The sequence below is a fragment of the Diceros bicornis genome, chromosome 9, assembly GCF_020826845.1.
Source record: "Diceros bicornis minor isolate mBicDic1 chromosome 9, mDicBic1.mat.cur, whole genome shotgun sequence".
NCBI lineage: Eukaryota > Metazoa > Chordata > Mammalia > Perissodactyla > Rhinocerotidae > Diceros > Diceros bicornis.
In genome coordinates this window covers 56432642-56447705 of record NC_080748.1, presented here as the reverse complement: position 1 = coordinate 56447705, position 15064 = coordinate 56432642, and the positions used below count along the sequence as shown (strand labels likewise).

The window sequence follows — 15064 nt, the reverse complement described above, 5'->3', positions numbered from 1 at the left end:
CCTTTTCAATGTGATTCTTATAAAAGATTAAATTTGAGTTCTTGTAACTGGTAAGATGGCAGCTTACTTGCGGCACATCACATCTGTCTGAAGTATCCTCATGGTTCTGAGACGGTGTCATAATACTCAGAAATCAATCATTTCAGCTCTTCCTTAGCACAGGTCATGGTTAATTTGTACAGAACTCAGTCATTATGTGTGGATTTTGCTAGTTTAACTTTGAGAGCTAATCTGTGTGTCCTGGTCCTGGTGGCACCTTATGTTGCTCCAATGCGCTAACAATAAAGATGAGGCTCAGGAATGTATGGGGCTTATCATGTCTAAAAGTATCAAAATCTTAAGGTAAATAATTAGTGGAAAGTTGGGGTGGAAGTAGGAAAATGATTAGGAATGAGATGCTTGAAAACATAAAAGTAGTTTGAAAGCAAGGTTGAATAGGAACCAACAAGGATAGAGTAGGAAAGCAAGATAAAAATATAAAAGCTGAGACACAATGTCACAGGGTACAGTTGTACAGGTTGTGAACTGCTCAATGGTACCATATATAAGAGGGCTCCATTCACATCATAGACATTGTAGTTTTGCATGTTTATTATGATATCTGCATAGCAGAGGACATAAAATTTTTCACTCTAAAGATATCCGTATAACAATTTTTCTGACAATAAAAGTTAAGTGTGCTGGGAGACACATCTCCATGGGTCTCACATGTTTCTGCATACTTTGCCGGCGGAGGCACTGACTGCATTTATTCCAGATTATCTTTTCAAGGATGTGTATAGCAAGCAGCCTAGGAAGGTAGAAATACTATCTCTCTGGAGTAAAGTGCAGGCAGACTTATTGCCTATTAGGAAAAGCTCCCCAGGTGATTTCATTTGCAGCCAAGGTGAGAGCCCGTGATCCAGCCTAAAGTTCTGAGACTTACTGATTATGTTACCACCCTTGTGGGCGGCCAGCATCTACAAGTCTCCTGGTTTATACTCCAGGGCTTAAGGCTTATTCCTTTTCCTGATATGCACCTGATTTTGTGCAGAGCCCCACTGTTTCTCTAGTTCTGTATTGCTCTTGCTGGGTCTTTCCCTGGGACCCATAGATCCTTCCAGGTGCTGTCACCTTGCATTTCTGACCTTTGTCTGATTTCTCACAAGCTGTGTTAAGCTCCATTGGGGAACAAATTCATTCTTTTAAGACCCTAAGCACTGGAAAAAAATGTGGGGCCCTTCTGCCCTTTCTACCCATGTGTAATAAAAATTAATATTTACTTAGCACTTAATGAATACCAGGCACTATTCTAAGAGCTTTACAAATATTAACATAATGTTTAATCCTCACAAAACATCATTATCGCCATCTTACAGTTGAGGAAACTGAGTCAATGAGAGATTAATATCTTGCCCAAGATTACCCAGCTGGTACATGGTACAGCCAAGACTTAGAGACAGGCAGTCTTGTTCCAGGGACTACCCTAAGCCACAATAAACAGTGAAATGCGTGTAAAGAAATCAAATAATGTAATTTTTCCCATGGGGTCTACTTTGATGCTTTTTTTGGAAATGTCAAATTCTTAAAAAAATTTTTTTCTCATTATTTTGTGGCACATCACGTCTTTATGAAGTGTCCTCATGGTCCTGAGGCCATGTCATAATACTTAGAAATCAATCATTCCATCTCTTATGTACATGCTTAGCAGATGCCTCAAGTACATGCTTAGTCCTTCTGTCGGGCGATCCAGTGCTGCTTGGTTAACAGATGTCAGACTTCCCTGATGCTGAATGCCTGTGTCAATGCCGCCCATACATTTGGATGTAGAGAACGTACCTGCTTGATGAGGTTTTAGCCAGCACCCTGGCAGGGCCTGTCTCGCCAAAGCCCCCTCCCCAGCGTGGGAGGATCTGTTAAATGCTCCTTTTCTGCAGTTAACCGAGCTTGGCTTGTCTATTCTGATTGTCTTGGCCCCAAGGCAGCCTTGGTTCCCTTCCTCATGGCAAACAACACAATACTTAGTCCATCTAGGAAGGCAAATTAACTTGTTTAGAGCATGCTTCTCAGACTTTGTGTGTATCGGTCACCTGGAGGGCTTGTTCAAACACAGATTACTGGGCCTGACCCCAGAGTTCCTCATTTAGAAAGTCTAGGGTGGGCCTGAGAACTTGTATTTCTGACAAGTTCCCAGGTGATGCTCGTGCTGCTGGTCCTGTGACCACACTCTGAGAACCACTGCCTTAGGCCAGCAGCGTCACCATCACCTGGGAGCTTGCCAGAAATGCAGAATTCCAGGCCACAGCCTCGACCTATAGAATCAGAATCTGTGTTTAACTAGTTTCTCAAAATGCGATTTGTATGCACATTAAAGTTTGAGAAGCACTGGTTTAGATCACCTGTTTTGATCCCTTTTAGGACTTTTAATGTCAAACAATGCATTATGCAGAATAGTCATGACATTAAACTATATTCTGACCACAAAGGAGAGCAAACAAGATTATATGAGTGATTTGGGGCAAGTCTAGCACAACTCAATCCAATGGCTCAGCATTATATCCTTCTAACAGAGGGAGGGTAAGATCTTCAACTTGATAGCAATTTAAAAGATTATTAACATGCGCATGCTCGATACGTAATGGGGGAGTGCGGCAGGGTGTGCGTGGGGGGTGGGGAGGGGGGTGAGCATTTTAGCTCTTTCTCTATCAGTAGAACAATGGATGACATAAAATATACACTCAATTTAAAGATTATTTAGAGTTTGAATACTTTGAAAATCAGTCAGTTAGAAATGAAAACTATTAGTTTGGGTCACTGACACTAAGAGGTAGGAAAAAGGAAAAGCTATTTTCACTGTTTTACATTTTGGAAAAAAAGAATAGGCAGACAAGATAAAGTCCATCAAGTCTGTTTTCTAAAAAGTGAAAAAAGTAATTATTTAGATTATTGTTATTTTCCCTACGTTTCAGTAAAGATTTTTGGATTTTGAAAGTAAATGAATGAACGATCAGATAGGTGTCCAAACACACTAAGGGAAAATAATTTGCATCTGTCAATAGATTCTGAGATACTGTGTGTGAATAATCAAGCAGTATCAACAAAGCTGCTACTTCAAACCAAAAATGGAAGCATTTAATAAATGTTTCCGAAATATAAAATCTAAGCGCTACAAAGTCTGAAACTTAATAATCAAAATAGTTATCTTTCTTGAATGCTTACCATGTGCTGGGAACTAAGCTAAGTGCTTTACTTCTACACGATCTCATTAATCCTCACCAAAACCTTATGGTTCCCTGGTTGTTCATATCTTGCAGAGAAAGAAACCGGAACTCAAGGATGCTGAAGAGTGACTGTGTATATACGCATATTTATACACGTGTGTGTATACACATATTTATACACATATACTGCAACTATAGACACTCTCTGCATAACCTACCTCTTGAAGAAATAATTATTAGCTTATTTTTCCTGAACGTTGCTGGTAGGAGGATAAAGAGGAACACCTTCACATATTTACTTAATTTGTCTTTTATTAGAATGAAGAATGTTTCCTGTGACCAATTGTCTTGGTTTGCCCAGGACCGAGGAGTTTTTCAGTGCTAAAGCCAGGAAAGTCTCAGGCATACTGGGACAGTTGACCCGTCTACGGGGATTTCAGGGAAGGGAAGCTTTGAGGCCGAGCCTTTAAAAGCAGGTTGCTCAAGCTGTACTTTAGTTTTAGTTAACAAGTGGTTCCCATGGTAAAAGGGAACTAAAAGCCCTAAAGAGCCTTAGGTCTCTCCTTAGGGATTCATGAAAGCTGAACCTGCTGTCCTGAGAACTGGCTTTCTTGCTTTGTTTTGTTTCTCTCAGCAGTGATGATGGATTTCTGCGATATGGTTGGCCAGATGAGAATCACAGTCTGAAGTCATGGAATTGAATACTGTGATTTGCGCCACCTGAGGGAACACAGAGAAGAAATCAGCTTTGAACAACCCTCACTCTGGGCATGTCTGAAAAGCTGTGTGCCCTTTGACTTTTTTAGTTAGTGAATGAAAGAGCCTACTTTGCTTGCTGTACAAAAGCACCCTCCCACTCCTACCCATGCTTTGTAATTTTGGATTGTGAGCTCATCTTTAGTGAGGTTTTTGTCTGTGGACCTCCACAGTGTCCTGAGTTGAGGGTGTGACTTCTCCCCACCCGAAGCAGGTTTGTATATGCTTCTGCTAGGAATCCTGGGATAGCATGGTCTGGTGGGGGAGGGCAGCATTTATTATGCTAATTTATGGTTTAGTAGATGAGGATCATGCAGGTATTGTAAAGTTGAATCATAAATCCATGTAAAAGCAGGCCTATGATTGTTAACTCTTGGGGCGATCCTTTCTCTCCCTACTGAGAACCCACATGGAGATAGGCATGCATTCTTATCAACTCCCAACACCAGCAGGTAATTTTTCTGGTGTACCTAGTACAGCCAGATGAAATACAGGGCTCCCAGTTAAATCTTAATTCAGATAAACAACAAATAATTTTCTAGTATAAGTGTGTCCCAAATACTGCACTGAACATACTTATATATATATTTTTTGTGTGTGAGGAAGATCAGCCCTGAGCTAACATCCATGCCAATCCTCCTCTTTTTACTGAGGAAGACCGGCCTTAAGCTAACATCTATTGCCAATCTTCCTCCTTTTTTTTTTTTCCCTTTTTCTCCTCAAGGCCCCAGTAGATAGTTGTATGTGATAGTTGCACATCCTTCTAGTTGCTGTATGTGGGACGCCGCATCAGCATGGCTGGACAAGCAGTGCGACTCGGTGCGCCCGGAATCGGAACCCGGGCCACCAGCAGCGGAGCGCGCACACTTAACCGCTAAGCCACGGGGCTGGCCCTGAACATACTTATATTAAAAACTTTTTCACTGTTCATCTGAAATAACCAATTTAACTGGATGTCTTGTATTTTTATTTGCTAAATCTGGCAACCCTAGGTGTACCTTTTACTTAGGCTGACGTCCTGACTCCCCAACATGAGTTGTAACTCCCAAACTTAAATGGGGTCTTCTGCTTTCATGAAGCCGTTAACGCCTCAGGCCTGGAATTGTAATGCCCACAGTGAACGGGAAAGCCTTCATCCACATAACTGCTAAGCTTTTGTTTCTCTGACTTCCTGCTGCAGTTTTCAGTTTCATTTGCATATTTGGCTCCCGGAGTTCTCTTATTTTCTTCCAAGCTCAGGTATGTCTTGAAAAAAAATGTGTGTTATGTTTTGTCCAGGATTTTCAGGTATTGGAAATGAAAGGCTTTTACGTTATCTGGTCTACCCTATCTCAGCAGATAGAAACTCTGACACAGACTCTGTAACCGTCAACTAAGGCCTCTGATACTATATCGATGTTGGGAAAAGTTAATATGCTGCTCTCTAGACTTTCTCAGCTATACGTGAGAGGGAGATTTTATGTGTGATGAAGTAGATTCGACTTAAATATAACCAAGTGAATGATATAGTGAGATACTTTGAAATCGGGTTATTACAAAACAAGTTTCAAATGCACCAGAGGTTAAAGATATACGGGAAAAAATAAAGAGCACATAACTAATTTAAGACAATGTAACCTTAAGTCCAGATGACTTAATTCCTAGGGAATTGTCATATATGGTATTGCCAATCACCAAATTTTCTGTTCCCTCCCTGCAGTGCCTCTCCCTGAGAGGGTTACACATCCCCTTCCTGGCTGTGTGACTGGAGTTGGCTAGTAAAGCAGCAGCACTGGCCAGAGGTTTGTGGCTTATCATATGTCTTTTTTCTTTGCCACAACGATCTTCTGGTGGACATGAGGCAGAGCAGAGCCACAGCCGACCGCTTTGATGGATATGGAGAGTGAGCACACAAAAAAAATTTTTGTTGTTTTAAGCCACTGGGGTTTTCAGTCTGCTCATTACTGCAGCACAACTTGGTCTAACTTGACTGACACTGGAACCATCGACCCTCAGGCAGGATGCTAGGCACTGAGGCTACAATAGTGAGCAGATCAGATGTAGTCTGTCCCCTCGTGGAACTTAGGTTCTAATAGAGGCAACAGAAATTAATCAAATAAAAATATTAATGTAAAAATAAGACTGAGATAAATGTTGTGACGGAAACCAATTCTTGGTAAAATTAAAATGCATTTCTTTAAAATGATACCCCACCTATTTCCAGAAAAGCCTGAGGCTATTTACGAAATCAAACACAATAAACAATTTAGACCAGAGACCCATTAATATAGCAGAGGAATCAATGTCACAGGGCCTTTGAGATAAACCAGTTACTGCAGTAGGGCACAGTAATTTCTACTTTTCTGGAGCTAAGGCAAAAAGGGAAATAGTTGGGTAATATAATTCTCATTGTTTGACAGCAAGATGCTAGCTAGCTCTTTGAGGAACTGACGTTTTTCTTGCCTGGAATCAAGAACTAATTTTTCAACTGGGTCTTCGTGTTAGGGACATTTCACAACTTAACAAGCCATATCTCTAAATTTGGCCTTGCAAAATCATAGGAATATTGCTTAAATGCGTATTCCTTGTATAAACCATGTACAAAAGTGGAAGAGAACAAAAATCTTAATTAAGGGAAGACATTTTTGCAGGGAGCTTAGGTAATATGAACCAGATTGGTTACTTCCTGCTGTCTAACTCATTGAGGGGGCGAGTGCTGGAAGAGGGACAAGAAATAGTGCATAGTAAGATGACCCATAAAACTCTCTAATATCAGAGGTCTTGCATGAGCCTTTGGAAAGGGCTGGTTTTAAATTGGATTGTGGTTGAATTTTTTTCAACCTAGACCTTACATTATTTTCTGTGTTGTTGGCAGAAAAGTCCATCCATTCACTTTAGAGGCCAGAAGGAGGCAGAACTGCCAACAAGTCATTTAAGTTCAAGAACCTGATTTCTGTCTTTTGTCGTATGTCAGTCACACAGGGTCCTGTGGGAAGGATCAATATTTTCCTCAAAAGGGAACATGGAATTTCCTCAAGTACTTCAATAGGTTAGTTAAGAGACCAGTGCTTAGCATCATAAAACATATAAAAGATTATTGGAGTCTGAAAATTTTAAGGGCTTTTGTTGACAATGAACTGTTTCAGCCAAGCAAGAATCCGACAGGCCATACCTGGCTCTTTAAATGGAGAGAGAGTGACACTTGGTCTACATCAGTGCTGATTGTAGGAGAAAAGCCTGCCACCATCAAAGTCATCTCCCTTCCTTCTCTGAAGTCTGATCAGGCTGCGTAAACCAGGGTGACACCACAGACATGAGCACAGAGCTGTGTGATTTTAGCAGGACATTTGTCAGAGTTTCTCATGATTTCTGTAGCAGGCACACATCTCTACCCGTAAACACTGGTATACCTAAAATATGTGCAGGTTTTTGTATATCAACTATACGTCAATAAAGCTGTTTTTAAAAAGTACATAGTGTGTGGCAGGTAGTAGTCTAAATGCTTTTTATATTAATTTATTGCACTGTTACAATAATCTTATGAGATTGGTACCCATCAGTATGCCCATTTTACAGTTGAGGAAACTGAGACACAGAGAGTAAAAATAACTCTATTTCACCCAACTAGTAAGTGCTGGAGCTGGGACTGGCATGGAGGCAGTCAACTTCAGAACCTATGCCCTTAATCCCAGCACTGTGCTCCCTCCTGAAACATCCTTCCTTTGGATCCCATCACACGGCGCACTCCTGCTTCTCCTCCAGCCTCTCTAACCATGCTCTCCATGGCCTCCACGGCTCCCCTTTTTCAGCCAGCCCATTTCACCTGGTGCTTGCTCTCTGGAGCTCTGCGTAGGCTCTCTTCTTCTCATGCTGAACCCTCTCACCAGGGGCTCTTTCTAGGTTTCATGGTCTCCCACCACCAGTCAGGGGCTGACGACTCCCAGATCTGTCTTCTTGGCTCATTCTGTCTCCCCAAGCTTCAGGCTCAGACATTCGACTGCCTCTTAGATATCTCTACCTGGATGTCCAGGCATCTAATGCTCTGTATGAAAAAGACTGAATGCATCATCTTTGCCCTTAAATTGACTTCTCCTATGTACTCCATATCCCACTTGGGGCCCCATCCATGCTGGAAAACTAGGAGTCCTCTTTGACTTCCCTCTCACCGTCCAGTCTGTCTAGGCACCAAGTTTGGAGAATTTTGTTTTCCTCTTGACTATTTCTCTGGCTGGGGCCCCTATCACTTCCTAATCTGACCACTGAACAGGACTCCTAAGTGATCTCTCTGCTTCCGGTCTCTTCCTCTTAAAGGCGTCCTCCTTTAAACCCTGAGAGTGTTCTCTCTAAAACACAAGTCTGTCATTTGTTTGTATAAATCCCTCAAAGGCTTTTTATCATTTATGGAAGTATTTCTTAAAAATGTGCTTCTTGGGCAAGAAGCATCAGAGCCACCTGAACGTGCATGGAAACAGAAGGTTTCTGGCTCTTGCCCAGAACTTCTAAATCCCACCGGGGTGCAGCCTAGAGATGTGTACTTTTCTGATGCTACCAGGGGGATTCCTAATCTGCTGCTTGGGTAAAATCTAAGCATCCTAAAAGGATGTGAATGTTCTGATCTCTATTCTTCTCTCCAACCTTATCTCTTACCAGTCTCTCTGAGTTCTCCCAAACGCCCAGCCACTTGTCTGTTTTACCCAACCCCATGCATGTGTAACTCACCTGCCGGCCTTTTCACTGTCCCCTCTGCCCAGAATGCCTTTGCGTTGTTGGTTCTCCTTCCATTGTCTGTTTAGGCAGACAATGTTTAGGCATCCCCTTTTCTCCTTGGGCATCTTGATGCGCTCCCCTCCCCAGGCTAAGTAATTTGTGCCTCATCCCTAATGCCCCTCCTTGCACATCCTTGTCCATGCTTATCGTACCATCTTGTAATCATGTTCCTGTCTCCCCTCTAGCTTGCCAGCTTCTTAACAGCAGACCCCATGCACCATTCTTCTTTCTGTTTCCAAGGCTGGATACAATGTCTGATCCATGGCAGATGCTCGATAAATATTTGTGGAAGAAATAAATGAATGAATATAAAGTGTCGGTGCAGCGTAACTGAGGGAATTGATAGAGTGCTGAAGAAACATTGAAGTAGGGATTGCAAATTCTGCTTGGAAGCCCCAGCAGGTGTCACAGGGGAGGTGATGTTTCATTAAGGCCTTAAGAGAAAAGAATAAGTAGAAATTTACTAGGTAGAGCGAAGGGGAAGAGGGCCTTGCTGGCTGAGGGAACTTTCAGGGAGAGGTGGCTACTTTGACATGGCTGGGCACAGGGTGACCAAGGGGAATGGCAGTGGATGAGCTAGGAGGCAGTTTGCAGCAGGACTGGGGAGATCAACAATGCCTCCCTAAGTAGTGGTGTCCTGATGATTCTGACTGAGAAACCCAGGGGAGGCAGTGCCACCTACTGTGCCAAACTGGTTTTCCAACTTCTTGGGTGTGAAGAAGCTGGTAAGTCACTCATTATCTAGTCAACACAATGGAAGTTTTAAGTTAAAACCTCTCATAGAATTAGAAAATCCACGTGTGTGACATATGGAACACATTCAACAAATGATAACGAGCATTATTCTAACCTGTGACATTTTTTTTCCATCAAGCATTTAAAAAAGGACCTGTCCTTTATTACTTTATGGAAGGTGTCTCACTTGCTTGCATGATTTTCCCTTTATCCTTCTTGACATTTTCATCCTAAAGTTATAAGTATCTGAGGCTTAATCCCTGCTGCTGCTGCTTTTAATAACCTCCATTTGCTGTTGAGATTTTTATTTCCACATAATAATGCTGTACCAAGAATTACACCACAATTATTGGTAAAGTTAATTGGATTCCAGCTCTTTCAATATTTCTGGTTTTATCAGTAATTCCCACAGTTACAACTGTTACAATCTGTATCATATCCGACACAGTTCAGAGCATCTAGTGGGTGCTCAGTAAGATGTAGTATTTAGAAGGAAAGCATTGCTCGCAATCAGTTAGATCTTGTGATCTAGAAGTGTTTGGTGCTATGTCTATTTAAGGCTACTTTTCTTCTAAAATTTCATAATTGAGTCCTTAAGACTATTCTGGGAGGAAGAGCAGGCAACTGTGCAGCCAATTTACTGTCCAAGTCTTTCCACAGAATCCAAAGCCATGGTGGCTTATAGGAGCTCCAGAGAGAGGCACTGGCTCCTCTACCCTCAGATCCACAAACTTACGTGGGGACCTCCATCATCTTCCCTTGCAGAGACCGAGGAGGGTGGAGTGGGTGCAGAAAACCTGCTTCCAGTGACTAATTATTTTTTTCATAATTCCGTGCAGGGAGTAGCAGAAAAAACAGATTCTCTCTCATTGTGTCGTCTCCTAAACCTTTCTGTCTCACACCTAGACAGGTCCAAATTGCTCTAAAGCCAAGAACTTGACAATTTTATTCTTGCATTCCTCTTGGTTTTCCACACAGGGGTGGGTCACATGGTTAAACCAAATTCAGGAGAACCCACGTCAGTTAGGCCTTTGGGAACATCCCACACTTTGATAAGCATTGTCATGAGAGCAGATCAGGGCTCTCGAAGGTGTGATGTAGAGCATCTCCTCAAAGCTTACAGAGCATCAGAATCACGTGGAGGGCTTGTTAGAACACAGATTATAGGCCCCATCCCCAGAGTTTCAGTAGGACTGTGACAGGGACCAGTAATTTGCATTTCGGATTGCAAAATGTAGCAAATAAAAATACAAGCTGCCAATTAAATTTGAATTTCAGATAAACAATAATTTTTTTTTAAGGATAAGCATGTCCCAAATTTTGCATGGGACATACTTATCCTAAAATTTTTTAATCATAAAATTTATTCATTGCTCATCTGAAATTCCAGTTTAACTGAGTGTCCTGTATGCTATCTGGCAACAGAATTTGCATTTCTAACAAGGGCCCTGGTGATGGGGATATTGCTGGTCTGGGGACCACAGTTTGAGCCACAGATATAGACTAGCATGAGCACAGAGACCTGGGGAATACCAACATTTAACCAGCAAAAATGTCTGAGGAGGAATGTAAATGAGGTAGCAGAATTAAGAGTGTTTTCTCAGAAGCCAAAGGAGGAAAAAGTTTCAAAGACACGGAGTGGTCAACAGAGCCACATGTCACAGAGAGTTTGGGGGAGCTGAGGCTTGAAAAGAAGAAATTAGACTTGACAATGAGGAAGCCTTTGGGGATCTTCATCAAAGTATTTTCAGCACAGTAATGGGGGCAGGAGCCAGCTTGTAGTGATGGAGAGGGTGGGAGTGTCATGGTGGACATGACAGTGATTGTTTGGGGGGGGAGGTTCATTGTGAAGTGAAATAGAAGGGGATGCATGGGCACTTGAGGGTATTGTTTATTAAGGGAGACAGTGACTATATTTATGGCTGGAGAAGAAGTCAATAGAGAAGGAACGTCTGAGATTATAGAAGATAGAGAACAGCAATGGGGCACAAGGCAGAGGGATTACGAGCTGGGAAGCAGGAAGAAGATGGAACTGGGGGGGAAAGCAGGAGCGAGTGGCTGGCCTGGGTGCAGACTCAGCATCCCAGCCTGGGGCAGAGAGTCAGGTGTCAGTTTTACAATTGGGTCCCTAAAGGAGAAAGACCTGCTTGGAGACATCTCTGCTCACATCGATGGTTACCATTGCAAAGTCAAAAAACGTGTCTGTGTGTGTGTGTGTGTGTGTGTGTGTGTATGTGTAGGCTTATTCAACAGCACATTACAAAAATTCTGTGTGCTTAAAAATTTTTTTTTCTGTAATTTATTCTTTGAGCCCCTCTTTCATTTGGTTTCATGGGGCCATTTTCACAATTTTCGGAAGTTGTTCTTCCTCTGGGTTTTCTTTTTCAATGGCATTGAATAAGCCATTTTAATTTTCATTTCAGGGCTGCAGCTTCTGATTTAGTTTGTTCCTCATGTATTTCCTTCCAGGGCTGTGATTCTCTGGCTGTACTTTACCCATGAACATCCCCACCTAGCGTCACTGGATTATCCTAGCCTTTTCATCCTAGCCTTTCCCACTTATTTCTGTGTTAAAAAAAAAAATTGGGGGGCTGGCCCGTGGCGTAGTGGTTAAGTGTGGCACTCTGCTGCTGGTGGCACGGGTTCTGATCCTGGGCGCGCACCCATGCACTGCTCGTCAGGCCATGCTGTGGTGGCGTCCCATATAAAGTAGAGGAAGATGGGCACGGATGTTAGCCCAGGGCCAGTCTTCCTCAGCAAAAAGAGGAGGATTGGCATGGACGTTAGCTCAGGGCTGATCTTCCTTACAAAAAAAAAAGAAAAAAATTGGCATTAACCTAAGCCCCACCATTAAAGCGTTGCTTTGCTTTATAGTATTAGAATGGTCTCAGGCTCAGTTGTTTAAAAGATCAGAGTTTCTCAGACTGTAGTCTTCGGAGCATCTGCCCCAGAATCACTTACTGACTTACTCTTTAGGGGGCACTGGGAAGGGCAAATCTCTTAGGAGCCATTGAGAACCATTTTGGGAACTCCTGGCAGGAACGGGGAGGTTCTGAGGCAGAGCCGCCAAACTACTTCTCTTCCTTTGGTCTGACTTACCTTTTCTCTGCTAGGGCCCACCTGGATAACATATCTCTCGGCCCAGAGAACTTGGAGGTGGGCCAGTCACATAAAGAACCAGAACCCAGCAAATGGGAGGAGGCGCAGGCTCCTGTACGTTTCGCAGAATGAGCTGGTGAATGACCGATGTAGATGGGCATGGTGGGTCATTTGCAGAGCCATGGGGCAAAAGACACAAGAGACTTTCCAGGAAATTTGTCCACCCCCCCCCCACCCGCTGTGGGGAAAGGTTATGAGGTTTGGAGTTAACATACGTATCTTATCCTCACTGCTGCAAATGTAAACTCCAGAATGTAACCACTCCCCCCATCCTTTTTCCATTTGTATTTGACTTAACTATGTTTAACGTACTGGAGGTTTGATGCTTAATCTTAAAATTGAATGTATTATTATTATCTAATAAGTAACATTTATTCAGTGTGAATTATTTATAGTATATTATTAAATAAGCATTATTTAATACATGACATTCATTCAATATTATTTAGTAAATAACATTAATATTACTAAGAATAACATTTATTAAAAGTTATTTAATTTAACTGTGTCTCCTTTGCAGGGAAGAAGTGATATAGAGATGATCCAACCACAGTCTAGTGGGCACCAGCAGTTTCTGTTCCTGCCCCCTTTCCAGCTTAATTGAGGAGGAACTTGGGGAAACAAAATGTCAGAATTACATCAAGTCACAAACCAACACTACGACATCCATCCTCTGCCCTCTCCTGGAAGTTTCCCAGTGGTGCTGACTTTGAAATGGATGGACTTCCGCAGACCCAGAAGTAGAAGGGAATGTATGTTGCCTGAACAGAAAGATCTGATGATAATAGAATGCCCTCTGTTACACAGGGAGGTATGATAATGCATTAAATAAACATTTCATTATTGGGTTTGGGAGAGAGTGTGTGTTTTGCTACAACAGCAACTATCTTTTGAGATTGAGGTTCCAGGATACAGTTCCAATCTGTGTAATTCTGAGAAAAGAATATCTGGGATGGGGTTTTTGTGTCTACCCCCCAACCGCTCCTGGTTGATGTAGCCTGCTTATTCCAAAGAGGTGAGAATTCATTAATTTGTTGTTTAAATATCTCAATGCAATAGATGGAGCACATGAACACTAATAAAAGGTTGAGCCTGAATGCCTCCAAACTAATGTGGGCACAGAAAAACAAAAGGCAATGTCAAGTTCTTTAAACTCCAGCAACGTTTCTGTCCATTAAAAATAACTGAAAGTTGGGGGCCGGCCTGGTGGCGCAAGCGGTTAGGTGCGTGCGCTCTGCTGTGGCGGCCTGGAGTTCGCCGGTTCAGATCCTGGGCACACACCGACGCACTGCTTGGCAAGCCACGCTCTGGCGGTGTCCCACACAAGGTAGAGGAAGATGGGCATGGATGTTGGCCCAGGGCCACTCCTGCTCAGCAAAAAAAAAGGAGGATTGGCAGATGTTAGCACAGGGTGGATCTTCCTCACACACACAAAAATAACTGAAAGTTTATTTCCCACTTTCAAGACATTTTTTTCAATTTCTCTTCCTAACTCATGCAATTTATTAGTGAGTGAAAAATGGTCTTATTTTGACTCAGAACTCGTAAAGCTCACGTGTGTGTGGCGAGATGGTCCTCTCATGGCCAGATCATTCAGACTGGACCCAGAGCCTGATGTTAACACCTGGTTGGGGTACCTGAGAACAGAGGGACAGGATAAAGTTCTTCCCTCTTTCATCTCAGAAGCACAGGAAGTTATGGTCTCTCCATCTCAAAGCAGTGTTCAGCAAAACTTGCTAATTTAATTCTGTAGTTGTTTATTCTACTTATTTATTTTATAGAAAGATATTTCAAGATCATTGAGCTCCACAGATATGTCAGAACTAAAGAAATAGAAAAAAAACAATTAGATCTACATAATTGGCTATCATAGTAATGAATAACATTATAGTAACTAATAAAGCTAAAGAAAATTAAACAAAGTAAGGGGCTGGCCCAGTGGCCTAGCGGTTAAGTTTTGCACTCTCCATTTCAGTGGTCCGGGGTTCAGTTCCCGGCATGGACCTATACCGCTCGTCAGCAGCCATGCTGTGGTGGCGACCCACATACGAAATAGGAAAAGATTGGCAACAAATGTTAGCTCAGAGAGAATCTTCCTCAGCAAAAAAAAAAAAAAAAAAAGTAAAAGAAATTAAATAAAGTTGAATAAAACTAAACATCGGCAAAAGGTACAATTTAGGTAACTATTGAATTGACCATCAGCGTGATGTTTTATTTTACGAATTTATTCTTTTGTTTTAAAACAACAATTAAAAAAGAAGAAAATATTTTAATGTAAAAATGATTATCAACATTAAGTGAAATATTTCATGTATAAATTAAAATTTGCAGTCACCAAACAAAAACAATACATCTCACAGTGTACACTCTGTTTTAAATTTAAACACAAAATACCAACTCTAAGCAGTTACACAGAAGGAAAGAATTGATGTAATTCAATTTCTGTTTCTTTCCTGTTCTCTCCTTGT

At 42.0% G+C, this 15064-nt stretch overlaps 2 long non-coding RNA genes across 2 annotated transcripts in view; both read left to right on the top strand.

Annotated features, from left to right (window-relative positions):
- The window catches only part of LOC131410272 (uncharacterized), a 220920-nt gene that overhangs the window by 30178 nt on the left and 175678 nt on the right, over window positions 1–15064 (top strand). The gene's annotated exons all lie outside the window — the stretch shown is intronic.
- On the top strand, window positions 5157–13364 carry LOC131410275 (uncharacterized). Its single transcript, XR_009221214.1, has 3 exons — window positions 5157–5195; window positions 12551–12698; window positions 13117–13364. It is a non-coding gene; the product is annotated as an uncharacterized LOC131410275 (long non-coding RNA).